The sequence below is a fragment of the Schistocerca piceifrons genome, chromosome 2 (assembly GCF_021461385.2).
Source record: "Schistocerca piceifrons isolate TAMUIC-IGC-003096 chromosome 2, iqSchPice1.1, whole genome shotgun sequence".
Classification (NCBI taxonomy): Eukaryota; Metazoa; Arthropoda; class Insecta; order Orthoptera; family Acrididae; genus Schistocerca; species Schistocerca piceifrons.
In genome coordinates this window covers 1,055,507,955-1,055,534,678 of record NC_060139.1, presented here as the reverse complement: position 1 = coordinate 1,055,534,678, position 26,724 = coordinate 1,055,507,955, and the positions used below count along the sequence as shown (strand labels likewise).

General features: G+C 42.6%; 1 non-coding gene across 1 annotated transcript; it reads left to right on the top strand.

Annotated features, from left to right (window-relative positions):
- The first annotated feature begins 6,424 nt into the window (after window positions 1-6,424).
- On the top strand, window positions 6,425-6,499 carry Trnat-ugu. Its single transcript has one exon. It is a non-coding gene; the product is annotated as a tRNA-Thr (tRNA).
- The last annotated feature ends 20,225 nt before the right edge of the window (window positions 6,500-26,724 follow it).

The following is a 26,724-nucleotide window of genomic DNA, read 5'->3' as shown; positions in this document are numbered from 1 at the left end:
AGAAACAAAGCGGAATATTACTATTACTACTACAGTTACTACTACTGCAGTTACCAATATTCCTGTAATTGTTAATATGAGGGCCAATCGAAAAGTAATGCCTCCTATTTTTCGTCACTGACTGTCGAAATACTGAGCGGTGGGGCGGTGGTCGCAATGACTCCACACAACATTGAAGGAGTCGATGAATTCGCGGTGTGGCCCGGATGACTGCAGGAGAGTTGTGTCGCGTTACCTTCCTCAGTACAGGCTGCGCGATGGCGATTATTCAACAACAGGGATACTCAAAGGTTTGTGCAACTTGGCTCCCAGGAATGTCAACCGACCAGAATAGAAAGAGGAGAAAACTGATTGCCTCCCAGCTCTTGCAGCGGTTCCGTTTGGAGGGAGAGAATATCTGGAAAAAAAAAATTATGAACGAAGAGGAAACATGAGTTCATCTTTTGGTAGGTGCGATTGTGGTTGATATTTTGGAGCAGGGATGCACAATAAATTTTACCCAATACGGAAGAACTATCAAACAGCTTAAAGCACGTATTCAGCGAGTTCACCCACCAAAAACTACGGTGGATGTTCTTCTTGTGCGTGACAATGCGAGGCCACACATCAGTCGATACAGCATTGAAGAGATTGTGGGAATTGGATGAGAAGTCTTGTCTCACCCTCGTATTGCCCTGACCTGGCACCCTCAGACATCCATCTGTTCTGACCACTAAAAGAAGCTCATCGTAAGACTCAAGATGAGAAGGTCGTGAGAACATCCGTGCGTGAATGGCTTCGGAAGCAGCACTATGGGTCTTACTACCCTGGTATACGTGCCCTTGGATGGACCAAAACTATGGAAATAGATGGAGATGATGTAGAAAAGTCACAAATTAATCGTCAGTGTTGTGGTTTTCGTGCTCTTTAGTTGCATTCGGAATTCTTAACCAAAAAAAGTAGGAGGTATTACTCTTCATTACTTTTTGACTCACCTTCGTACAACCACCGTCGACATCGCTTTTACTGGTGATCCTACTAATACTACATCTGTCTGTACCTAGCTCCAACATCATCGTTGGTACTATTGTTGTACTGGATAATCGCAGAAAACTGTCTCTTATGTGCTGAACTGTTTACTACCGGTTGTGTAACAGTTCCTGTATCAAAGATCCCTCACATTCCAGTAGTGACATCCCCGTCCATTTTTTACTCAAATTTTTTATGTTACATTTTGTGAAAATGCAGCAATTATTCTCTTCCTGCGAAGCTGCAGTCTTTCAGCATTGGTGACCAGTTTCATGCCGTGCTGAACTGTGTCGTATTCTGACGGGAAGTCCCTGGATTAATCTTAAAGCTAAACGATAACATTTTCCGAATGTTCTTCGTATGCTAAAGATATCAGTGGTGAGAACAGGACTTCGGTGAAACGTTCCACGCACTTGCAATGTGTATCTCAGAAACTTCAACAATATGGCATAGAGAGTCGTGTATTCGGATGTCTGGATTCGGATATCATAACGCTTCACCTTTAACACCACTAAATGAGTCTTTTTTATCCAGTATCTATAATCACGCAAAAAAGTGCAGAGCATATGAGGAGTGAAACTTTGGTAAGATAAAATACTATCTCGCATGTCTTCGTGCTGTTTCGTAGTGCATTAAAAATCCCATTGCAGTGCGTCACATCAGCATGTTTTAAGAGTTCTGTGAAAATGGGTGATTGGTATTTGTTCGTACATGTTACCTAGTTCCATACAGCCCTACCGACCTTTCCCGGTCAACTCTGTGAGTTCCAGAGCTGTCGAAGTGACGTGCTCACGGTGTTTTCGACACGACGCATTGGTACACTGCGTGAGAAGTGGACCAGAGTGCCATATGCCACGAAACATCATCCGTTGGAATGCAAAGAACTAGAAATTTTGTCAGAAAATATAATATATTTACAGACTTATAACATTGCAATACTTTACAGTAATCGCATTCCACGGATCGCACGGACTGGGGTCTCTGGAATTTTTAAACAAGTAAATGATGTGTATTAATTTAATTTTTGTGCAACACAGTGAAATGACTTAACATTATTACAGACTGTTGTATTCAGTGTTAAAACATTAACTTCAGTAGTTAATGTGAAGATACTCTTAAACGGAGGAAGTTCTTTAACGCAGCCTGAAGCTCCATCCTATTAACTACATGACATCTTATGTCCTATGGTAGTTTTGTTGAACACTTGTGTAGCGATGTATCTGGAAACTTTCTGTACTAATGTTAACACTTTGAAAACTTCTTTTTGGTTGTTATTTTATTAATGTTCTTTTCATACCTTCCACTAATTTTGAGACAAACAAAATATTAGTACAGTGATGGCAAATGGCTTTAATCAATATGTATTTCGTGAAGTAGTTGCCTCTGCTGGAAATTCTACAAGTAACGCGAGATATTATAACATGTTTATGCATTGTGAAAGTACTGTCCCTGTGAGTTTTCCAAAAAAATTGATGTCTTATGCATTAGTGAATGGAAATGTGCAAAATAAAGTGGTATTTTTATGTTTAAATCACACACAGCAGCAATCACGCGTACTGCAAACGTAGCTGAACTAAGGCATTCGATTAGTTCTAGAGAGTGAGATTTTCAATTAAGGTTGTCATCTATCTGTAGTACGAAAACCTTAATAGTTTCTCCGTTTTGTATTTTATATTTTTCAGAAATTATTTTATAGCTTGTTGAGTTCTGTGACAAGTACTGACTGTTATATACAGAGCCTTGTCAAAATTCAAAGATAATCCATTTTGCACCGAACCATCTGTGGATGTTTAGGAATATTTTGTTAGGTACGTCGGAGTAAGGAGTTTGGTCCTGCATTTTTTATTCTCATACTTGTATCATCTGCAAAAAGGACAAAATTTGCATCTTCTGAAAGTGTAAGCCGTAGATTATTTACGAAACATGAGAAGCAACAGGGGCTCAAAATTGAAACTCATAGTACACAACGCCCGAGTGCTTCAAATTATGGGTGCTTTTTGTAATGTGATTACCATCTAACTGATGCACACTGCTTTCTGCCATTCAAATAAGAAAAAAAAAAAAAACCATGGGATAGTTGTCGTGAACTAAACATCCTGTAATAGTTTTACTACGGGTTTTATCAAAATCACCTGAATACTTTTAAGACAGTTTATAGCATCTAAAACTCCTTTTGAAGATGTAAGATGCAATTAAATCTTATGAAACAGTATCAGCTCTTGAATTCTACGCACATTATCAATTCCTTTCATAATACTATTAGAATCAGTTTCTTCTGAGTCGGATGGCAATTGTCTGGAGCGCAGCTAACTGCTGCCATCACGTATGAAAACCCCTCTACTCTCGCGGTTGGTTACACTGGTAGAGAGTTTACGAAACAATCTCGAGTCAACAGTTTCGACCGGCCGTCGTGCCAAACTGTCAAATGATAACAGTTCAGTAACTCTTCCTGGTCTATTTTCACAAAAGAGTGAAGCGATATATTTTAAGATATGTGTGAGACAGAGAAGTTAAAAATTATGGCCCCCATTATTGCGATATCCTAAACGGTTGAAGGCTACGGCAATGACCGTGTAATAAGAGACTTTTAGATAATCTCGCAAACTCTTGTCACTACTGTTGCGTAATATTGATGCGTCGGGAAATGGAAGACGTTAAGTATTCTTTCCATAAAGCGGAAAGCAGAAGTTAACTTAAAATGAAACATGTGTAGTAATTTACTGAAAGAAATGTAGTAAACAGTTTTCAAATATACGAGGGTTATTCCAAAAGTAAGGTCCGATCGGTCGCGAAATGGAAACGACTATGAAAATCCGTTAAAGCTTTGCACAAATGTGTTGGGTAGTGTCTCTAGTATAACCCCAGTTAGCATCACGTCGCTCTTCTCATTTCTGAGCTCGCAGTGAGTGCGTAAAGATGTCTAGAAAATAGTGTCTGCCGCCAAGTACGAGGGCCTGGTGAGAAATTTCGCCTGAAGCTATGCAGCCAACATTACATAACTGTCGTGCTGTTTCGTCTTCACGACAATTCTCAGCCGCATTCTGCAGGGGCAATGAAGATGCTCCTGCATCGTTTTCAAATGGAAATGTTAGATTACCCACAATACAGTCCGCAATTGTCTCCCCCTGAGTTTCATCTCTGGTCACATGAACCGCTGTCTTTGACAACAACATTTTGACACAGACAACGAGGTGTAGGCCAGCGTGGAGAATTGGCGGAAAGCACTGGCGGCTGCCTTCTATGATGAGGCTATTGAAAAGTTGGTACAACGCTATGACAAAAGTCTAAGTCAGAACGGCGACTACGTAGAGAAGTAGCTGAGAGGTGTAGCTAATTGTTACAAGTAAAACATTTCTGATGTTCACTGTGGTTTCAATTTGGCAATCAATCGGACCTTACTTTTGGAATAACACTCGTAATTCTGTTTAAGACCAAAAATTAAGAACAACACAGACAGATATGCATAAGGGATAATTTAAATGAACGAGCAAGTATTATTTTAATGAAATACACTAACACAATATAAAAGCGTGGAGAAAGAGTTTTCACGTATTCTGGATTCTGGGTGCGTCGACGAAGATGAGATGAAATGATTGGCACGGCACTAAACCCTGGTTCCCGAGTGAATAGAATCTCCGACCCGGCGAGGAACTGAATCCAGGACACTGCGATCAAGGGGCAGCAACCACTATACCGCGAAATGCGAATATCAAATATTGATTTCAAACGTCTACCTCAATGATCTCATGAAATCGCGAGAAGGGTTGAGAAACGCTGGTACATTATCAGCCACGATCCCTGTAGAAGCTTAATACTGATCAGTTGTAAACCATTTACATAAACTGTGTAGTAACACTTTGATTTCACGTCATATGACGGAGGATCGAAATTCTGGCTGCCGTTAGACTGGTGCACTTTGACCGAGGTAGTTACTTTTACCACTCATACGCCGAAAGTTTTACAGCTCTCTGGTGGTTCTCAGTTGGATGTCTATTAAATACTGTTTGATGGTAAAGTTCCATTAATATACGCTACATGGCGTCATGTTGGCCGTCCAGTGTGGTCGTGCGGTTCTAGGCGCTTCAGTCTGGAACCGCGTGACCGCTACGGTAGCAGGTTCGTATCCTGCTTCGGGCATGGATGTGTGTGATGTCCTTAGGTTAGATAGGTTTAAGTAGTTCTAAGTTCTAGGGCAGTGATGACCACAGATGTTAAGTCCCATAGTGCTCAGAGCCATTTGAACCATTTTGCGTCATGTTGTGCCGATTTTCTTCGCAAAAGGTGGTGAAACTGCTGCGACTTATAATTGTATACGAAAAAGTGTATTAAAATGTGGTTGTGCAAAATCCATCGATATCGTTTAACTACAAAGTCGTCTAAGTGTTTAACTATATCATATATATGTTATAACATATATATGTTACTCGACTAATTCTCAAAACAGATCACCGATTAGTTTTTTGTTCACATGTGTATATCTGCCATTATGTTACGATTTCTGAGGCCATATGCATGTTTTGGGGTTGCTTTGACCGTTGGTCATTGTTAGGTTTATAGGTTTACTAAATAGTGTTGATGCTAATCACAGTGTGGCACTAAGAAATACAAACACCAGCCATCAGCATTCTGTATATAGCAAGCCTCATTTGTAATTTTTAATGTGCCTCCCACTAATAGAAACTAATGTCAGCCATATACTGCTCAAATTGTAAGCTGTTGTATTAAGGCAGTGATTCAGATATAACGTATAATGTCAAATATCTTCGGGAACAAGGAATGAAGTTTGCTTGGCCACAGGTGCCAGATATTGCCTCAATAAATGAAGAGTGGCTAACCTTAGTTCCAGCTGCACCGACTATTTTGGAACGAGAATTTGGGTTTAGGATGGATCAAATTTAAGGTATTACGCTCAACTAAATTGGGAGCTACGTGTATGGCAATCAATCCTAGTACCTTTCATTATATTTATAATTTTCTTGATGGAGCATACTGTTTTGTTTATGTACCGTATTAAGTTATTTTTTATGAGCCTTGATAAAACACTTATGAAAATTTTAGATCAATTTATTTGTTTCTGGGTGGTCAAAGTTTTATTGTGCTTTTTAAAAATTGACCGGAAATGGATACGTGTGGTGGAAGTATAGGCTGATCAATGTATCCCCAAATCCACGCTAACTTTGACGACCAACAATTCTTTCCATTACTTCCTCCGCACTTTAGAAAATGTATTGTACTATTTTAGTATGCAATCCTTTCACACAATCCCCTATGTTCACTAACAATAATATCACAGAAGTTTAAAAACAGTCATGATAATCACATTTCAATCTGAAAACTGATATACGGTACAAAAAATAGGTGATGCAGGACGAATTTTCAGAATTATTTGGAACATATATATGACGGTAGTATCTGTGCCCGCGGTGGCTCAGATGGATAGAGCGTCTGCCATGTAAGCAGGAGATCCCGGGTTCGAGTCACGGTCGGGGCACACATTTTCAACATGTCCCCAATGAAGTACATCAACGCTTGTTTGCAGCAAGGGTGTCCATTTAATTATCATTTTATTTGGAACATACCATTGTACGTGACAGGACTGTAGCATGAGACACTGTCAGGTGGAGCTCTGTGGAGAGAAGCAAGGCGATGAAGTGAATATGATGAGCCTTTGACGATACAAGACACACGGTCGCTTTCTTCCTTCTTTAAAAATAGAAAGGCATAGCGTTTACATTTATGGCATTAACTGCTAGTGTCGGTTCTATATATGTTTAGGAGAAATTTCTTTATTTGTTGGGTATCTCGCTAGCGGGAACTTTACCCGGTAATTTACTTTATGTGTTGCTCTACTATCTACTTGGTAGGACCACCCGCCGTTTATAGCGGTGTCGATGTCACCAGGCCTTCCTCTTCGCCGGATAAGTGGGTGTGTTGACCCTTATGCTACTTGTAATATTTTGAATCTGTCTTATTAGATCTTTCCAGGACTTTCAGCATTTCGTCGACTTCGAGTAAATAGCGTGCTTCGACGTTGGACAGCACGTGGAATATTTTCTGCAACGCCTTATTTTCGATGGTTCTGTAGCCTCTGTGTGTCCATAATGGACCGAGGGAAATTAATTGCTCTCTCTGTTGAGGTAGCTTAGCTGACTCGAATGACGAAAGCCCGCTGTTCGAGAAAAGTTTTCAGTAATCGAAAGTATGATATGTATAAGCTCAACACGAAGACTTTATAGAGGTGTCCTTCGTTCCAGGCTCTACTGAAGGCCGTAACGGAACCTATTAAAGGCTTTACCGAAGTATGCGATACCCTCCAAATTCAACCAGTTTAACGAGTATTTATGATTATAGAAAAGTTATTGTGCATGTTAACAGTGATTGCATAACATGTCTCCATAAACAGTCAACTCATTAAATTATACTGAATAACTGACCCACACAAAAGTTAATATCATTTGATCTCTGATACAGCAAATGTCATCATGTAAAAACACTAAGTTCATCTTAAATAATTAATATGAAGTACGAAAAACAGTGGCCAACTTACGTATTTCGGATCTCCTTAAATAAAAATCACCCAGTGAAACCTATTTGTTCACTAGGACCGTTTTCACTCAGTATTCACGTAAAAACTCCTATTTTAGACGAAAACCAATGTAATTCTTAATAATTCATGTTATTTACTTATTTATGCTAATTAGAGAGAAATCAATTGACAAACTTCTAAAAAACGGCCTTTTTTGTAACAAAGAATTATTCTGTCAGTCCAAAAATCTGTCTGTCATTTTAACAACCTGTTAAATTATGTCGCTCGATATAAATTAATAACTTTTCCGCACAAATTACAATAACAGATGTACATGTGACTTATAAACTATATCTCTTTTTAGTAGTTCTTTGACAAGGGTATAAATACAAGCAGCAAGAAGGGTCGGAAGCGGAGTCTGAATATCTCTTTGGTAATGTGTGTATGTATGTTATTGTTCGAGGTGGATAAACATTGCAAAGAACATGTAAAAGATGTGCTACTTTGTGTTGTGTCATTGTCTTTGGTGGACAGTGGAATTAAGATGGCCACCAGAGTAATTAATATTTGTTGGTTTCGCTCGTTATTTATCATCAAAAGCACATCAAAAACACGGGACCTCATCTTTTTACCCCCAGACAACCAGATTTAGAGCCAGCATTAGCATCGAGACACAGCAGCGATCCAGCAAGCAGCAGCGATTACCACAATGCATTTTAATGGCGGCAACCTAACATCAAGTGCTAACAAGCTCCGTAAATGGGAGTGAAATAGTGCGATTATAGCAATATCTACGACTAGGTGACCATTTTAAGGCACATAATACTTCGAGGAAGATTACCCCACTGCACTCCCAATTACTGAAGACCAGAGTTGCTTCTTCTGCTACGCGTAGAAGCTGTTGCGCTGTAGAGTGACTCAAAGTATCCGACATCGTTAAAACAAGTAGGAACTGGTTGTAATTCAAATGGTTCAAATGGCTCTGAGCACTATGGGACTTAACAGCTGAGGTCATCAGTCCCCTGGAACTTAGAACTAATTAAACCTAACTAACCTAAGGACACCACACACATCCATGCCCAAAGCAGGATTCGAACCTGCGACCGTAGCGATCACGCGGTTCCAGACTGAAGCGCCTAGAACCGCACGGCCACCAGTGGCCGACGGTTGGAATTCGAAGTGGAACGAAAACAATCACTGGCATGGCATGCAAGTTCATGCAAATTAACCAAAAATGCAAGGCCTGAGTTGTAATTGGAGTTATGCAAAAGGAAAAGAGAATGTAGGTAAGAGGGTGGCCGATTGCCCACTCCCTCTTTCTCTCAACCCGAATTTGTATTGTGGCCCCGATGACCTCTCCTTGTATCTTAATCATCCTACCTTTTATTTTGCTGCGTAACAATGTGTACTTTCTGAAGTACTTCATGGTTTCTACCGATACAGGCTTATCGTGCAGCTGTTAAAAATAAATCAATGGTTGTTGGGACTCCTGTTCGCTGGATTCTCTGTGCTTGACAGCGCTAGTGGTACCACTTTGCAGATCGAAGACAGTGCAGGTTCTCCCCCAGAAGAGCAGAACATTGGTACAAGTGGGCTTCCGCGAAGTATAAATAGTAGCTTAAAACCGAGCCAAGACTGACTGACAAAAGTGAGAACGAATTTAGTACTGAAAAGTACTTACAAAGTTAGGCAGCGTAGGTGGGGTGATTGCCCAGTGAATGACTTGCGCTTCTTAAAAAGTGCTTTCTCAGCAGAACGTGTCGTCTGCTTGTGATTCTCTCCCTCTTGTGTCTAAGACAGGGTGACACTTAATGCAGAGGTCTGGTGACCTAGATATGAGATGAATAAGTGCAGCGGTAGGCTGTCATGGTAATTAGTACCAAAGCTGAATCCGTTTCTTCCTTTAAAACTCAGATCATACTTATATTTCCCCTACAGTGGCGAGATGTTTGAGCATCTTAAGCCAGCAATGTATTAAATAAGCTGATGTTTGTAATTCTGTCATAATTATCTGCTAAAAGCGTCAGTAATGTTCATTTAATAAACTCAAAGGTTTGTAATCAAATGTTTTACTTGAATGTTCACAGTCCTGGCCACCCCGCCGTAATATACGAATATAAATGAAACTGTTGCATTTTCAGCCAGCTTCTTCTCATTGACTGCAAGCCACACAGAGGTATACGAACTTAGGCATCAGACGTTTCTCAGCAATGTCACCTACGTTTATTGGGTGTTCCTAGGCACACGGTCAAGTTAGTTCTTGCTAAAGCTGTTGACTCTTGCTAAGTCGAACCCAGATAAATCATATTTGTCGATAAATTGAACTAGTTTTCCTGTGTATAAAATCTTTTTCGTATGCAGACCGCTCACATTGCAATTAACGCTCGAGCTTTCGAAGATTATCGGCGTCTGCTTCGTCAGGAGGTTACTGTCTGCCATGAACGAAGTCTGCTTCCTTTATAGCAGCGTTCAAGCTTGTGATTACCAGATGATATCTCTCACAATTCTAATTACCTGGGGCTAGGCATCACGTGCGCAAATAGAGGAATCTTTAATGCGGCAGTATATGCCCTCCTCCCTCCCACACCAAACTGAGGAGGTGTCATACAGACATGCCGCGGCGAAAGACTTTGATGTCATAGTTGTCCTGCCTTTTTAAAAGAAACTTCAGTAAAGTTAAGAAACCCTGCATATTTTTGAATACTTGATAAATATTAATATAAACACTCTATAATTTGAAGTCAGCGGCAATTTCACACTCCGTAATTCGACTCTTCCACCCCTTGCGTCGATAACTGTTTCAAAATTCAGTTCTTCGCGAAATTCCTTCCTATGAACAATGGGTAGTATACTACAGCACATAAATCTTTTGCAAAAATGACTTCAAAGAAGGAGAAACGTTTAGCTCTTGCTGGACCATCTTCCTATTTAGGAAGACGCAAAGTCGCCATTAGAAAGGTAGCCCAAAAGCATGCTCAGAACAGCAGTAGATGATGATGTATTTTCGACTTTGGCGACAATAGAATAAATGCTCATCGAAGCACGACGGAAGTCACTAAAGCAGAAAAGGATCACTGATTGCTTTTTTTTGTACCGATTACCCTTATCCGTATAACTAAACAGCTACAGCTGTCACCCAGTCACCCAACATCGGTTGCAGGATGCCTATCCTGCTGCTTCCAGGGACTACAAAAATTTAATTTACGATGTTTCATAAAATTACTGACCGAATTTAAAAATTGAAAATGCGATCATAATTTACTCATTAGCAGGTGCAGTCCTATGTCAAAGTTTCAGCCTCTAAATCGATCATCAATGTTAGAAACTTCATATGTATTGAGGTAGTGTCATTCACTGCACACAAAGTACTGATTCATATATTCATCTAGTATTTAGAGTGAGAACACCTGGCGACTTCCAACAAACTTCACACATAATATCAAACCTTTACGAAACTTTTTCTCTCTGACACACTGCAAAATAATTAAATATGTTTTTCGCTTACCATATTTTCTCTGTTTGTGCAGTAAAACTTCAGCAGCAGACTTCAGCACCAGGCATGACGTTTCAGTTTATTACTTCGTCACTGCTAACTACATTCGTAAATAAATTGCAAGCAGTATCCAATTACATGCACTTATATCCAGTTAAGAGGGGATAACCAAAAAACTCAACTTCTTTTAGTTTATTTATTCACATTTTAAGCACAAACTTTCAGTGCACTTGCATTAGCATCATTGTCTAATGCTTGAGTCTATTTTTCAAAACATTTCTGAAGTTCATCTTTTGTGATGCTTCACAGAGCCTCCGTCGTAGTTTTCTTCGGTTCAGCGACATCAACAAAACGCTTTTCTTTCATGTCTTTTTTCATTCTAGGAAACAAAAAAAATTCGCACGGGGCGAGGTCGGGTGAGAATGTGCGTGGTGACGAACAGGGATCATACAATATTTTGGCAAGAATTGTCGTACGGAGAGACCTGTGTGAGCAGGAGCATTGTCATGATGGAAAAAAAACCAATCACCCGACTGCCACAAATCAGGCCGCTTCCGCCGCTCACTGTTGCGCAATCTTTTCAAAACTTCCAAGCAGGAAGCCTGTTTTACTGTCTTACCCTGCGGAACAGACGCTGAAAGGACGTGCTCAATGGACGACTTCCGTCGCATCGAAAAAAAAAAAATAAATAAATAAACAAATGAGCGTTGTCTTAATGTTTGATTTCACCTGAGGAGTTTTGTTGGGGCTAGGTAAAGTTGAAGTCTTCCACTGGCTTGATTGTTCCTTTGATTCAGGATCGTAAGCACAGCTCCAAGTTTTGTCACCCTTGATAATTTTGGAAAAGAAATTTGGATCGTTTCGAAATTCTTCTTTCAAAGCACAGCATGCTTTAACGCGACATTGTTTTTGTTCAACAGTCAGCAGCCGTGGCACGGATTTGGCACTCACCCTTTTCATTTCCAAACATCCCGTACAATTCGCCGTACTGAATGCCAAGTTACTCCCTACAGCTCTTCTTCAACGGTCCGTCGTCGTTCATGTGTTCGGACCCTAGAAGGAAACCAGAACGAGGTTTGCCATCAACTGACGTTTCATCCTTTTTGAAACGAGAAAACCACTCAAACACTTGAGTTTTCCCCATAGCATAGTCCTTGTACTCCGTTTTTAACATTTAAGGAGTTTCTGTTCCAACATTTCCAAGCAAAAAAGCAGAATTACACCTCCGCACGCTGTTCACGAAAATCAGCCATCGCAAAACGACAATCACACAGAACAGTTGCCATTATAGACTTTTCGAAAACTAGTTCTGACCTCCTGCAGCGACGACAATCGGCGTACTGACTTTGGAATGTTCGCTCTGTGCACTCTTAGCGGAAAAATGTGGCACTATAAAAGCTCTGACTACCAAAAGATTTGTTCGGTTTCTTTTTGGTACCCCGTCGTATATCAATGCACGACTTATAGTACAGGAGATATGTCATGATGAAACATTAAGATGGGTGAAAACCTCAGACTATGTTCACCCAGTATTTGATTCTGAACGTCCAATATTCAACACCTTAACACATTTCTAGAGTAAATATACATTTGAGGTTTTTTTGCACATGGGATTTCGATTTACAGGAGAGGAGGCTCTCTGGTTTCAATCATTTCTTGATTACACCATGACCAGTCAAATTTTCGTTATTCCAGTTTATTCTGAGGTCCCTTGAACTTGAGAGACGACTGTACTTTGCTTCGTCGAATAATAAACCCTACCAGAAACTGCCCCGGGCGGGCCTCCTTGTCCTCCGTAAGTTTCTAATTTTCACTTGGTTATTTCAGTACCACCCGTTCGTTCGTAAAGCAGCTCGAGTAATTCACTGTCAACGCAGCGATAAAAGCTGACCGAGAGAAGGAATGGGGACCAGTGCGCATGCGCTCCGCGAGGGCGGACCTTGTCTGCCCGAGGCGCGCCGACCAGCAGGTGGCTAACAGGCGCCGGTAGCCGCGAGAAGCTTCGTTAGCCGCCCACACCCACACTCTCTGTACGGCCCAGCTGAGGTGTGTGCCGCCCATTAATACCGCCCTCATCTTATTTTGACCGGCGGCGGCGCGAGCTTGTATTTGTTATTTAAATTCCGACGGCCAACTAAGATTTATAGTTCGGGGGAAAGAGGAGGAGGAGAGAACTGAGCCACTCACACATACACACACACACACACACACACAAGCAAGCGCACATACACATACCGCTTCGAGTCAAAAGATTTCCCCACGAGGCTGAAACAAATATTTTAGGCAGCTAATGAGATGTGTAACGTCAAAATAAAAGGGAAATAGAGTTTTGGGACGTAGGGGGAGGCGGAGTGGTGGAGGAGGGGGGGAGGTGCCGTAACTCAGGCTCGCGGCGTCGCTGGCCGTCCCTAATTGAGCCATTAGTCAGCCGGGTCCGCGGGCAGGCGACGCGCTCGACCACGATGACGCAGACGTCGGCAGCTCGCCGCGCCCTGCTGGCACTGACGGCTCCCCGCGGGTACAGTCTCTGGACCAGCAGGAACGCATGTTTGACTCTCTCTCTTCATTTGTTTACGTGTCCCGAACTGCCAAATCACTGCGAGAAGCACCGCCGAGGGAAAGGAGACCACGTTGATGCCGTGTTTTTTGACTTCCGGAAAGCATTCGGTACAGTTCCGCATTATCGCTTAGTGAACAAAATACGATCCTACAGAGTATTGTACCAGATTTGTGGTAAGACTCATAAATCACTTGTACAATACTGTTTGTGAAAACTGTGGTGTCACCGCCAGACACGACACTTGCTAGGTGGTAGCTTTTAAATCGGCCGCGGTCCATTAGTATACGTCGGACCTGCGTGTCGCCACTATCAGTGATTGCAGACCGAGCGCCGCCACACGGCAGGTCTAGAGAGACTTCCTAGGACTCGCCCCAGTTGTACAGCCGACGTTGCTTGCCATGGTTCACTGAGAATTACGCTCTCATTTGCCGAGACGATAGTTAGCATAGCCTTCAGCTACGTCAATTGCTACGACCTAGCAAGGCGCCATTTATCTTTTGCTGGTTGTCTTATGAAGCCTGTACCGTCAGACCTCTGTTCTCCAATTATGGAATAAAGTTAAGTATTCTACCAGTTACCTCCTGTTTGCTAGTCTTATTTCTCTGACCTGTTCCAGACCTCACGACCGTTTGCGTGAGCTTTAACAGCGTGCATTTCGGCCTCCTCAAGAAACACGGTGTTGGCACTTATGTCAACACCTCAAAAACAAATGGTTCAAATGGCTCTGAGCACTATGGGACTTAACTGCCGTGGCCATCAGTCCCCTAGAATTTAGAACTACTTAAACCTAACTAACCTAAGCACACAACACACATCCATGCCCGAGGCAGGATTCCAACCTGCCACCGTAGCGGTCGCGCAGTTCCAGACTGTAGCGCCTAGAACCGCTCGGCCACTCCGGCCGGCAAACTGCAACACCCAGAAGGAATAATCTGAACCATTCCTAAAGCGTGGAATGTGTGGAACAGTAGAACCATAATAAGTGATTAAGATTGCAGAGAGATGGTGAAATCGTGGATCCAGCAGCGACATGTCATTCTCAATGGAGAAAAGTCTTCCGAAGTAAGAGTGATTTCAGGCGTGCCGCAGGGGAGTGTCGTGGGACCGTTGCTGTTCACAATATATATATATATATATATATATATATATATATGACCTTGTAGATAACATCAGAAGTTCACTGAGGCTTTTTGCGGACGATGCTGTAGTATACCGAGAGGTTGAAACAATGCAGGAGGATCTGCGTTCACTGAGGCTTTTTGCTGATGATGCTGTAGTACATCGAGAGGTTGAAACAATGCAGGAGGATCTGCAACGAAATGACGCATGGTGCAGGGAATGGCAATTGAATCTCAATGTAGACAAGTGTAATGTGCTGCGAGTACATAGAAAGAAAGATCCTTTATCATTTAGCTTCAATATATCAGGCCAGCAACTGGAAGCAGTTAATTCCATAAATTATCTGGGAGTAAGCATTAGGAGTGTGGGTGTTTAGCGTTTGGTAGCTATAACATACACACACGACAACCTGTGTGCGACAAAGATCCAATTGCCAGTTAGTAACAGTTAGACGCACACGTTATTCGACACATTTTACGGCTGAAAATATGAATAAATTTCTCCGTAGCTTCTGACGTGTTCTTAAGACTGCGAGAGACTAATATTTTCGCGGGAAGCTATATGGAAGAACGTTGCTTAAGTTACAAAATTCTTAATTTAGCAATGAATTATCTACTGTTAGTGAGATAAAACGAGGATAATGGAATGTAGGCGAATTAAATCGGGTTATGCTGAGGGAATTACATTAGGAAGTGAGACACTTAAAGTAGTAGATGAGTTTTGCTATTTGGGGAGCAAAATAACTGATGATGGTCGAAGTAGAGAAGATATAAAATTTATACTGGCAATGGCAAGGAAAGCGTTTCTGAAGAAGAGAAATTTGTTAACATCGAGTATAGATTTAAGTGTCAGGAAGTCGTTTCTGAAAGTATTTGTATAGAGTGTAGCCATGTATGGAAGTGAAACGTGGACGATAAATAGTTTAGACAAGAAGAGAATAGAATGTTTAGAAATGTGGTGCTACAGAAGAATACTGAAGATTAGATGGGTAGAACACATAACTAGTGAGGAAGTACTGAATAGAACTGGAGACAAGAGAAATTTGTGTCACAACTTGACTAGAAGAAGAAGGGATCGGTTGGTAGGACGTGTTCTGAGGCATCAAGGGACCACAAATTTCGTATCGGAGGGCAGCGTAGAGGGTAAAAATAGTAGAGGGAGACCAAGAGATGAATAAACTAAGCAGATTCAGAAGGATGTAGGTTGCAGTAGATAGCGGGAGATGAAGAAGCTTGCACAGGACAGAGTAGCATGGAGTGCTGCAACAAACCAGTCTCAGGACTTAAGACCACAACAACAACACTGAGATGTGCGGATTGTCTGATCTCATCTCCGCTAGCGGTCGGGAACTGAAGTGGAGTGAGTGACTTCGTTTACCTGGCAATGTTGTACCTGTAGGAAAGTGTTGGTATGCGCGACTTCTTTATTTTTAGTAGGTAGCTGAGCGACGGGCACCAGTCTTGTTTTACAGGTGTTTACGAATTCTGAAAATCTTCTCTCCTTGAATGCCTACAACGCTCAGCTGTATCAACTCCCCACGTTTTGTAAGACAAGCAATACGGACGGTGTTGTCAGCTCAGGCGTAGAATGAGGTACCACAAAATGATGAACCAAAACATTACGAGCACCTATTTAGAGGCGTGTTGGTCCACCTCTGGAACGCAGTACAGCAGTGATTCTGCGTACCATGGTTTCAACTAGTACTTGATAGGTTTCCAGATGTCTGCGCACAAGTGACACACACATCCCGTAATTTGCGGGTGGTCGCTTTGTGGGCGCGGAGCTATCGCGCTGCACCGTCGCAGAAGGGCTCCATCGGATTCAGACCAGCCGAATGTGATTGCGAAGACGTCAACGTGAGATCATTATCGTGCTCCTCAACTCAGTGCAGCTCGATTCTGGCCTTGTGACACGCACAGTTAGCCTGCTGGAAGATGCCGTCGCTGTCACGGTGCGTTCGATTACTACCGCAGGTCCCATGAAAGCCGAGGTGAGTGTTCTCCATAACACGATACTGCTCCCACGGGCTTGCGTCCGTGGCGCTCTGCATGTTTCGAGCAACCTGGATGACAGCGTATCTCGACACGGCCATCGACCTGGTTTAACAACAAACTAGCTTCATCCGGCCAGGCGACACTCCGTTGATCCGAAGTCCTATCTAGATGATCCCGGGCCCAGTGTTGGGTTAAATGGAAAATCGTTCTGGTCCACTGCTGCGAAACACCATGTACAACACTGTGCGCTGAATGGTACCTACCCAGAACAGTCGTGCATGCGCCGGCACCGTACTGTGTTGTCAGGTGCGCCACAGATCACCGTCTGTCCCGCTTTGCAGAGCGGGCAAGTCTCCGATCCCTGAGTTCAGTGATGAGATACGGACATCCAACTTCCTGTGGCCTACTCTTGGCTTCAGCGTTCTTCAACCACTCTCCACAGTAGCAAGCGAGCAGACGACTAGCTTCGCCGTTTCCGAGATTCTCGCTCCCGGGCACTGGGCCAAAACAGTCCGGCTTTTCTCAACGTCGTATAGGTCGGCGGATTTCCGAATTTGCGTCAGTTGTCGTCCCTAGAATGATTCCCCATTCGTCTCTGCTCCGCTCGTATCCTTCGCTTACCGCGTCACGTGGCCTCAACGCCACCAGGCAGCATACAACCTCGCGGTGGGCAGCAGTCGTAATGTTCCGGCTCATCAATGTGACTGTTAAACGTCACTGATTGGCCTTTGGAAATATACAACTCATATAAACACAAATTTGTCCACTTATTCTGTATCACTTCATTTGTTATTCATTGCACTGCTAGCTGTTTATAATCAGACTTCTTTCAATATAGTAAGAGGACATTTTTGTGCGTTAATACTGATCCCTAGAGCTTGAACTCTCAAGGTAAACAGTTGACGAATGCAAGTGAAGCAAGGCATCTACATCTACATCTACATTTATACTCCGCAAGCCACCCAACGGTGTGTGGCGGAGGGCACTTTACGTGCCACTGTCATTACCTCCCTTTCCTGTTACAGTCGCGTATGGTTCGCGGGAAGAACGACTGTCTGAAAGCCTCCGTGCGCGCTCTAATCTCTCTAATTTTACATTCGTGATCTCCTCAGGAGGTATAAGTAGGGGGAAGCAATATATTCGATACCTCATCCAGAAACGCACCCTCTCGAAACCTGGCGAGCAAGCTACACCGCGATGCAGAGCGCCTCTCTTGCAGAGTCTGCCACTTGAGTTTCTTAAACATCTCCGTAACGCTATCACGGTTACCAAATAACCCTGTGACGAAACGCACCGCTCTTCTTTGGATCTTCTCTATCTCCTCCGTCAACCCGATCTGGTACGGATCCCACACTGATGAGCAATACTCAAGTATAGGTCGAACGAGTGTTTTGTAAGCCACCTCCTTTGTTGATGGACTACATTTTCTAAGGACTCTCCCAATGAATCTCAACCTGGTACCCGCCTTACCAACAGTTAATTTTATATGATCATTCCACTTCAAATCGTTCCGCACGCATACTCCCAGATATTTTACAAAAGTAGCTGCTACTAGTGTTTGTTCCGCTATCATATAATCATACAATAAAGGATCCTTCTTTCTATGTATTCGCAATACATTACATTTGTCTATGTCAAGGGTCAGTTGCCACTCCCTGCACCAAGTGCCTATCCGCTGCAGATCTTCCTGCATTTCGCTACAATTTTCTAATGCTGCAACTTCTCTATATACTACAGCATCATCCGCGGAAAGCCGCATGGGATTTCCGACACTATCTACTAGGTCATTTATATATATTGTGAAAAGCAATGGTCCCATAACACTCCCCTGTGGCACGCCAGAGGTTACTTTAACGTCTGTACACGTCTCTCCATTGATAACAACATGCTGTGTTCTGTTTGCTAAAAACTCTTCAATCCAGCCACACAGCTGGTCTGATATTCCGTAGGCTCTTACTTTGTTTATCAGGCGACAGTGCGGAACTGTATCGAACACCTTCCGGAAGCCAAGAAAAATAGCATCTACCTGGGAGCCTGTATCTAATATTTTCTGCGTCTCATGAACAAATAAAGCGAGTTGGGTCCCACACGATCGCTGTTTCCGGAATCCATGTTGATTCCTACATAGTAGATTCTGGGTTTCCAAAAACGACATGATACTCGAGCAAAAAACATGTTATAAAATTCTACAACAGATCGACGTCAGATAGTGACTATATACAGTTTTACAAATATCCCGTCGTGTTGCTACTCTATCAGTCCTCAAACGCAACTCCATCATTCACATTTCCGGCAGATGAAACATATTTTTTTTTTCGGTCCAATTTTACCATTGACGAGCCAGTGTTTTGATGCGCTCTTCAATTGTTAACTGTGGCTCGTCGATGATCTCCAGTGACATACCGACGCCAGAAGTTGTTAGATTCTGAGAAGAATACTTTTTACAGCATTGAGATTAAAGCTAAAATTCTGGAACGTGTAACATCGTTTTAACGTTTGGACGTAAAACTAAATATGATGTGGTACAAACAAATGAAGTCAGCTGCAGAAAAAGGCTATAAAGGACGTAGATGCGTTAGTAGGTTCTGTGTAAGAGAGGTGCATATGTAAAGGCAGCAAGACACAAGACGCTAATGCAACGTGTTCAAGGTTGCAGCTTTGGTGCAGAAATTGAAGCAGGCCTAACGTCGGAGAACGATGGAATTTGGAGAGGTCTATTAGGATCGCAGCATTTACGCATAGTCCACAGCAAGATGCAACTGAGATTCTCTGTGAAGGTACGTGGGAATCATTGCAGCAACGGGAGATTAAGAACACTTATAGTGGAGATGGGCTGTAGAACACTTCAGTTGGTCCGCCAAGTATTTCGTGAAGGGATAATCAGACTAAAGGAAGAGTTATTACTGAGTGCACGTAGTGGTGGTGTTATTAGTACCTATACTACAGTACCAAGAGGAATTATGTCGGTAAAAATAAAGAGAGCGTAATTTTCACTATAACAAAGATGTTTCAATCGTCACAGATACTTTCAATATGAAATCAGATAAAGACGCCATCATTCTTCTACCGCCAAGATGTATATGCGAGCAGAACCTGCGTTTAACTAAATATCTTAGGTTATTTTGGGATTTAAGTCATTTACAAGGTGGCATCTATGTGTCGACAGTCGTTTAGGCGACACACAGTCTTGTCCTATGTACATGGAAGCACACAAAATAACAGCCAAGATATATGTAAACAAACGACAGATTCACGATAACATTTTCTCCGTTTCTCAGTTGCTAAGAATTATGTGATGTGTTTTAATATAGATACACCGGTTATTATTTTTGCTGCTTCTGTATGCATGAGACAAGTCTGTTTGTTACTTTTTATCTGATGCATGATGTATATCTACATAGACATCTACATCCATATTCTGCAAACCACTGTGAAGTGCGTGGCAAGCTCATGTTTAAATGACTCTTTGTACGCTGTAATGAGTTTAATCTTGCTCTCGTGATCCCTACGGGAGCGATACATAAGCGTTGTAGCGTGACCCTGGGTTCATCATCAGTTAAAGCCGGTTCTTGAAAATTCGTAAGCAGGCTCTCTCGCAGTGTACTGAAAATGTATTCGCAGTTCAATTGCTTACACTACACTTGTCTGCCTTCTTCTGGAGTGCTGCTGTACGATGTGGGATCGCCATCAGATAGGATTGACGGGGGACATCGAGAAAATTCAAAGAAGGGGAGCTCGTTTTGTATTGTCGTGAAATAGGGGAGAGAGTGCCACGCATATGATGAGCAATTTGTAGTGGTAGTATTAAAACAAATTAGAATTATATTAATACCTTCAGCTACTAACGGGCGTTGATATATATCAACGGGGACAGGTGAAAATGTGTGCCCCGACTGGGTCTCGAACCCGGGAGCTCCTGCTTATATGGCAGATGGTCTATCCATTTTTTTAAAATCTCTTTTTTGTTCGCTTCGTTCGTTGCATCTGCTCTGGGCGGACGTAGTAAGACACCCGTTAAAGTTCGTCGTTGATCGATTAACTCAGTTCTTTTATTACAGAGGGCAGATACCCCTCTGACTGAACACGCTGAGCTACCGTGCCGGCAGCCATCTGAGCCACCGAGGACACAGAGGATAGCGCGACTGCAGGGACTTATCTCTGGCACGCCTCCCACGAGACCCACGTTCTCACCTTGTATGTCCACACACTACATTCGTAGTGTCGCACCCCAACAGACTCATTACTCGTGGAAGACATTCTTACCAAGTCCCGTAAGATTTAGGGGAATATGTGTGCATCCGCACAGAAGAAGAAGGTCATGGCTGGTGTTGCCAGATCTATATACTTGTATGGATATGGTGTCTGTTCTTTCGGACATGTCCGAAAGAACAGATATCTTATCCATACAAGTATTAAAACGAAGGTATTTTTCATGGGGCAGGATGTTTTCATGAAATTTCTGACACTACTGACACTAGCTTTCTCAGACTCACAGCATGGAAATAGTTTGTTGGCAACCACGTCATAGGGAGGAATGATTCGTAATAAAGTAAGAGAAATCAGAGCTCGCACGAATGGATTTAAGTTTTCGTTTTCCCCGCGCGCATTTCAAGAGTGGAACGGTAGAGAAATTCCTTGAAGGTGGTTCGATGAACCCTCTGCGAGGCACGTAATTGTGAACTGCAGAGTGGTATGTATATGTAGATCTAGATACAGACTGCGAAAAGTTGTAACCGTGTTCTCGTAGGAGCAGCAGTTTGGCATTTTCCCTCCGTGAAACTGAAATCGAGGAGTATGCAAAACCATTCCGTGATTACCCCCGCCCCTGCAGCGCACTTTCGGTGTGATCTACGCGACTGTCATCCCTGCGCAATTGTTCCATTGTTCACACGCGGCCGTACGTAACGCCACAGCGACACAAACACACGTAGTCTCTACTTCGCCCCCCCTCCCCCCCCCTTTCCATCTGTCTTTTTTCTCTGTTTCATTCTCTCTCTCTCTCACGCACACACACACACACACACACACACACACACACATACATACGCGCGCGCACACACACACACAGAGTGAGAGAGAGAGAGAGCGTTGGACCGGCGCTCAGGGACCAACGCTTGCTAATGGAGGCCATTCTTATGCGGCCTATCTCGGCTAATGGGCGCTTAAAATTTCGGCGCGGAGCGACGTCAGCGCCGGTGACAGCGGCCGGCGTCGTGACCGCGGCTGAAAGGCTTATGAGTGCTGCTCTGTTCCCGTGGGGGCGCGCCGCGCCTTGTTCCAAACACCGAGAGGCCAACAACCGCCTGCGCGGCGTGCAGTGCAACAACACCCCACCCCGGCTGCGGGCCGGAGACGAATCACCTCTCGCGGCGGTATCAATGAGCCGCGCTGCACACCTTGCGCCAACAGATGGTGCGCCTGACGTCGCCCGTTAATAACTTATTCCTTCAATTCACCCAAAAGGAAAATTAAGGGGCAAGGAAGGCCTCTCCCGAGTCAGGTTATGAACGTCTCTATCGAATCGAGTAGTCAAAACGAGAAAGCCACGGTTCTTCGCACGCATAATTTACTGAGACCCACCCATAAAGAAAGACAGTCTTCTCCCGTGAGGTAAGAAACTTTTATTTTAAGTCAGCACGTTTTGGTCGTTTCAATGCCATCATTATCATGCACTACGCTTTTCTTAACGTGCTTTGTAGTGACAGTTTTTAAATCTTCACTTTGGGGAGATACCGCAAGTTCATTTTTCATTTATTAATAATAAACAGTTCTGATTTGAGTAGAGGACGCGGAGGTCAGTTGTAACACTTTTCAGACTTACATCTCTATTTCAGTCATTTGAAAATATAAAATTATGTGCTTCTCTGAAAATAGGGGTTAATGTCTTGTGAAACTTCCTGGCAGATTAAAACTGTGTGCCGGACCGAGACTCGAACTCCATAGTTCGAGTCTCGGTCCAGCACACAGTTTTAATCTGACAGAAAGTTTCATATCAGCGCACACTCCGCTGCACTGTGAAAATCTCATTCTGTTAATATCTTGTGTTTCTAGCGATGGATAATTATTTTCGATACAATTTTATTTTAACGCTGTTTATTTGTTTGTTCAGATCAATGAGCACGTGGTCAGTTATAACAGGTACGCGAGCCAGTTGTGACGTAATGTTTAAAGGTCTAAAAAAAGTAAGATTTTATGAATAAGAATGTAATATTTTTATGAAAATGGACGTTTTAGACGACATAAACTATAACTTTGACTGACAGGTGTAATAAATTATAACTGAAATGATACGTTAAAACATATAATTAATGAACTGAACAAAAAAATTCTTACATCATTATTTCTTTCTCCTAATCACAGCGTAATTACATTAAAATTTGCAATAATTTTTCAGGTTGTACAAATTTTACCACATTAATTATATTTTAACACAATTCCTCAGCCAAGAAAATATTACAGATAATATTATCACTTTTAACACTTCCATCTGTCCACCCCGATAACTGAGTGGTCAGCGCGACGGATTGTCATGCCAAGGAGTCCGGGTTCGATTCTCGGCTGGCTCGGAGAGTTTCTCCTCGCAGGGGCTGGGTGTTGTGTTGACACCATCATCTCATTCCCATCGACTCGCAAGTCTCCGAAGTGGCATCAACTCAAAAGACTAGGACCAGGTGACTGGTCTTTCCGACGGGAGGTCCTAGCCACACGACATTTCATTTCAACACTTTCATATTATTAAATAAAATAATCTTTCATTATATGTATCGCTCGTTGTACATGAATTATGTAAATGAAGAACAGTCTACCCATTAATCTTATAAGCAATTGCGACAATCGTAATTACCTTTTCTGGAGCGACAAACCCAAAACTTACACTTCGCACACTCAAACCCCGAGATTTCCCCATATACACGACACAAAAATAATAGTCTTCTTCCGAAGAGAAACTTTCATTACGATTTTGAAATTCAAGCTTCCTTTTAGTTGCGCTAACCGTTCTTGTAATTTGCTTGTTCTTTATATCATTTTTAGGGCTTTCCTTTCTTGTGTTCTTCTGCCTTGTCTGCTTCGTCTGCTGTAGGACTAATAATTTTTCTTTATCAGGGGCGATTGTTTTGACAGAACCTTTTAACTTCTGCTTTCCTTGGCGCTTCGGACCATTCCCACAATTCACTTTGGTGTGAGGACGTAGAAGTTCAGGGTAAAATGTTGTTTTATTCTTGGATTCGTTTGCAGAAGAAGTGCTTTTGAAGGTTGAGCAGTCGCAAAAGTGCTAGTTGAACATTCAGGACTTGCAGAAGTCCTAGTTAAAGATTCAGCGGTCTCTGAAGTGCTACTTGAAGGTCCAGGAGTTGCAGAAGTGCTAGTTGAAGATCCAGGCTTTCCAGAGTTAGTATAATTTGAAGGCATGATTGTCTGAGGAGGACTACAAATTGATGGTCCATGAGTCCCAGGAACAACGTTGACTGAAGTCAAGACAGTTTTAGGAAGGCTGCTCGTTGATGGCTCTGGAGTTGCAGGATCAGTGGTAATTGTGGGATTACCAGTGCTGCTAGCTAATGATCTAGAAGACGTAGCCATATCACAGGGTTAGAACTTTATGGAGGTATTTCTTGACTCACAGATGTCTCAAGCAGCTCCGTTACTTCAGGTGGAGCGAAATCAGAATCTTGAAAACCATACCTGTCAAACGGTCAGATTGCTTGTTTCGAAAATGCTGAAGGAATATTACGATTTTAGTTTTCATTCACGAATCATAGGTGCATTAATATTATAATTCTGAATAAATCGTATATGTATGCCGACATGCAGTTGCTGAAGTCTGTGTGAAGTGTATGGCGGAAAATATAGGAGAATGATGCCAATTTCCCTGGAAAAGTTTACGGTGGTTGAGTAACGATGTGCTTCGTGGTTATCCAAAAGTAGCAGCTCACCCCTGTCTCTGGTTGGTTTCACGAAGTATTTCATGTAGGCCATGAAATTTTCGTGTTGCATCCATCCAGAGCCATTGGCCATTCCAACACAGCCTTCGGGACCCTCTCATATAAAACAGTCATGAAACATTTGTCTAGGAAATATGAACATGCGCAGAACATGATTACTAAGGGCACTGATCACCAAACCCGTCGTAACAAGCGAGCCTTCTTCTGTTGACCTAATTTCACCAATTTCCTTTTTTCGTTTCGCTGGTAATATTTTAGTAGCGGGTTATACAGTTGCTACATCACTTTCGTCGTCTTTGTTAATTTCATGGGTCTCCAACTTGTGTTCATCTAATTCTTTCGAAAGATTTTTGTAGGATATTTCGACACTTTATGTGTTAAAACCGGTAGTTCTAGCGAGACTTGAAGCCTCTGACTGTCGTATGGATGAGTATGAATTCCTTTGCAAAGTCATTTAACTATTCCTCGCCAGCCATTTCTTTCTCAATCCATGTACGTGGAATTTCAATATCATAAAAAGTAGCACACTGGTAGACTAAACGAAGTAACTCACGTAAAATAAATTTGCAGCTCGCTTCTCATATGGAAACAACTGTTCTTCTTCGGTACTAAACACACGACTGGGATGTCTGTGACCAACTTTTAGATCTTCACCTTTTTGCTTTTTTTTTTTTTTTTTTTGACAAAATCTGTGTAAAGGCACTTGACATTTACCAAACCTTTTTTACAACACTGCGAATGCTTTTCTCTGAGTTGATAAACTTCTTCATAAGCCACTTCCGAAAGTGATTGAGGTATTTAAGCTCTATCAGTAGTTTTAATTCGATTACATGATATCCTGAGAATATAGAATAAGATATTTTATTGCACACGTATTGTCTTATTCACAAAATTTACGATAAAGTCATGAAAGTACTCACTAGTCTTCGGAATTCGGCAGCGGAGACGATGATAACATGTTACAGTCGTCCCCGGGGCCACTGTTACAAACCTCACCGAGTCGCATAGAAAACATTAACATGGCGCAGCGCTGATTTGTCTCGGAAAGATCCGTCTTAACCATAAATATTCTGAGGGAACTATAAATAATCTACGTCTACATACAGTTTTTTTTGTTGAAATTGCTTACTTGCAATGATGTAGGAGGAGAAAACCAAGAGACAAAAATACAACTTTTTACGGGTAAAGACAAACTCCTATCGCTATAACAGGCGACCCGCAACTAAGGTCAGTTACCAATATAACCCGCGAAATCTGAATTGTTACAATAGACCACTGTCACTTTTGTCGTAGGTCTCCCCAACAGCCGGCCGAAGTGGCCGTGCGGTTAAAGGCGCTGCAGTCTGGAACCGCAAGACCGCTACGGTCGCAGGTTCGAATCCTGCCTCGGGCATGGATGTTTGTGATGTCCTTTGGTTATTTAGGTTTAACTAGTTCTAAATTCTAGGGGACTAATGACCTCAGCAGTTGAGTCCCATAGTGCTCAGAGCCATTTGAACCATTTTTTTCTCCCCAACAGCCCTTCGACTAATTAGAAATAAAATTAGTAGAGTTGCCAGCAGGAGGAAAGTAAACGGAGAGGATTACACGGTCCAGTCAAATTAATGTGACCACTGCCTGTTTTCAACGTCAACGTGCAATAACCAACCATAGACGGTAGGTGGCAGCACTTGCAGCGGGGGGTATACAGAGCGTGTAGGGTGAGGGGGGGGGGGGGGACGCTGAAAACGGTGCAGTAGTTGTGGTAATACAGAAACTGAGCAATTAAAATGACGTCCAAAAGCAATGATCATTACCTTTCAGGCCAAGGGTGGAAGAATTTCCGAAACGGGTAAGTTTGTAAACTGATCACGTGCCACCCTGATTAAAGGATACCGTGCACGGCAAAATGGCGTTAGCCTAAACCGGTACCAAGGCAGCTGCGGTGCACTGCGGTCCATAGTTGATCAGGGTGAACAACAGCTGCGAAGATGTGTGTGGACGAATAGAGGTGAAACTGTTAAGCAACTGGCCGGCCAGGTGAGCTGCTGCATACGAGCCTCCTCAGCAGGCATCTAGTCCATTCACCCATGGTAACTGCC